This window comes from Brienomyrus brachyistius, chromosome 10, assembly GCF_023856365.1.
Source record: "Brienomyrus brachyistius isolate T26 chromosome 10, BBRACH_0.4, whole genome shotgun sequence".
NCBI classification, from domain to species: Eukaryota; Metazoa; Chordata; class Actinopteri; order Osteoglossiformes; family Mormyridae; genus Brienomyrus; species Brienomyrus brachyistius.
The window spans coordinates 18,688,383-18,690,531 of NC_064542.1; the positions used below are offsets into that span (position 1 = coordinate 18,688,383).

Below are 2,149 nucleotides of genomic sequence, written 5' to 3' on the forward strand. Positions count from 1 at the left end.
TAGCTCTCCATGGATTTATTCCAATGTCCAGCGAGTCTTACAGACATACATGTGCATTTGGAGACAGACAGATGGACAGTGTGTGACAGAAGCAGACAGACATCTGAAGCGGCGCAGACTTACAGTCGCCTATGTTCTCCCAGCAGTCGCGCAGACCTGTGCTCCACTGCTCTAGCTGCGCAGCTGTTCCTGCCTCTGTCACCGGGGGCTGCACAAGGACCACAGCAGCCTCCATCCTGGCGGAAATGGGAGCACATTGAAAGGCACAGTCTGCTCATACTGTATCTGAGTCAGACCACTGTTGGTAGGACCTTTAGCAGAAAAAACAGGCGTCGATTCTGCCAGGCATGCAAAGCTTCATACAAACATACAAAAAAGGCTTTTATATCAGCTACATAAATGAGTCCACCAGAACAGCTATAAAAGTATGGAACGCATGATCGCGTGCTAATCTTACCTACTATAGTTTAAAAATAGCAGAGTTTTGAGATGGAGAGAAAGCGACACAGGTCTTGTCTGTTTCCACATCTATATGTGTTTTCCACTCTTATCGGCCGGTCAAGTTTGCTGAGGTACTGCTGTTTACTGTAAACTCTCCATTTTCCAGAAGGAGGGTGGGAGTGCTCGTTGCCATGGAGCCAGCTGCTTGGTACTCATTGCACTGCAAGTTCTTTACCTCTCTCTGTTGCTGTCACGCCCTTGACCATTCAGTCATGGACCAAGTGTCAGTTCTAGAACACAAGTGCAGGATCCAACGACAAAGCAGCAGTGGGACAGAGCAGAATGGAAATGGAAAAATTAGAAGTGAGTAAGAATGGAGCCGCCCAGGTCTCCTGATATTTGAGATGGAGACCCCAACCACTTCACACAAAATCTACTGAGGATAATCAAAACTGATAAGACCCCTATTGACATTTTACTGGTATATAATTTGTTAGGTGTTCATTGTTTTTACTCAAGTATACATTTGAATGACAGAGTTCCATGTGTATGAGAATACTTCAGGTATGTGAGAGAAACGAGCTCATTTGTGGGTCGGTGTACAGAGTAATCGTTTGGGACAATTCATTGAAGCTCAATTACAGTATCAGTATAAAAAGACTTTATTAATTCAAAATGCTCCTATAAAAACACAAAAGATACAGACGTATTTGGCCACGGGCTTATTCAGAGTACATTCAAAGGCTTCATTTTCATAATGCCATTATCTGAAGAGTTAGAAACCACTGATAAAAATAAAATTATCTGTATAATTTCTAGCAATATAAGCAGTGCTCATACTATGATATTTTCACATTTGTTCGAGCTGCTGAAGTGCAAGAAAAAACAATGTATCCTATCGCATCTGACGAATCTGCAATATGCTGCCTTTAGGTGTCAGTCTTACGGGAAAGGCTGGCTTCACCGCTTACTGTACATGCTAATATGTTACAGCAACCCACTCTCTGAAATACACACTAGAGCATGAGACAACAGTAAATTAAATGGACACTATAACATGTGGGAATTAAAAGGCATGTTGGGTACTAAGGATTTCAGCCCTTTCTTGCAGCCTCCTTCTTCAGATGCCCCCCCGGCCACATCAGGCCAGGGGCAGTGGGATGGAAATTCTGATTTTTCGGCAATATTTCTGAAGGTTGTCATTCATTAACATATCTGCAAGAGACAGACAGAGCACATTGGTTGGGAGACTACTGGCTTATCTTACAACATGGTTAAAGAGATGGTTAGTGCAATGAATGTACACCCATGTCGATATTTTTTAGGGTAGCACATTACAGACCATAATTAATACTGAGTTCAGACTTCAGTAAGTGACAAAGGACATTAAAATAAAGCGAATCTGCAAATGGCTGATTTCTTGGTCTAGTATTTCAGGAAGCAGAAATTTTGCACTGTAGCCTTTATAAGGCAGCATGAAATGTATTCTGGCTGAAAAATATATCAGTTGAATCCACAACTGATAGGAATAAATGTTCAGTATGTTCAAGATTCGCTGGGAAGAGAGCCTGGGATTCACTGAAATTCCCTTATTTGACTTTTCGTACCACCTTACATAAAACAGTTTTTAAAATACATTTCGTCGTTCAGTACAGGATTGAAATTAATCACTACTGAGATTAATCACTGCATTTACAAAAAAGAACCA

General features: G+C 41.5%; 1 long non-coding RNA gene across 1 annotated transcript; it reads right to left on the bottom strand.

Annotated features, from left to right (window-relative positions):
- LOC125750812 (uncharacterized) lies at positions 1-632 on the bottom strand. Its single transcript, XR_007400431.1, has 2 exons — positions 458-632; positions 1-236 (listed from the first exon to the last, which is right to left on the bottom strand). It is a non-coding gene; the product is annotated as an uncharacterized LOC125750812 (long non-coding RNA).
- Between the last annotated feature and the right edge of the window lie 1,517 nt (positions 633-2,149).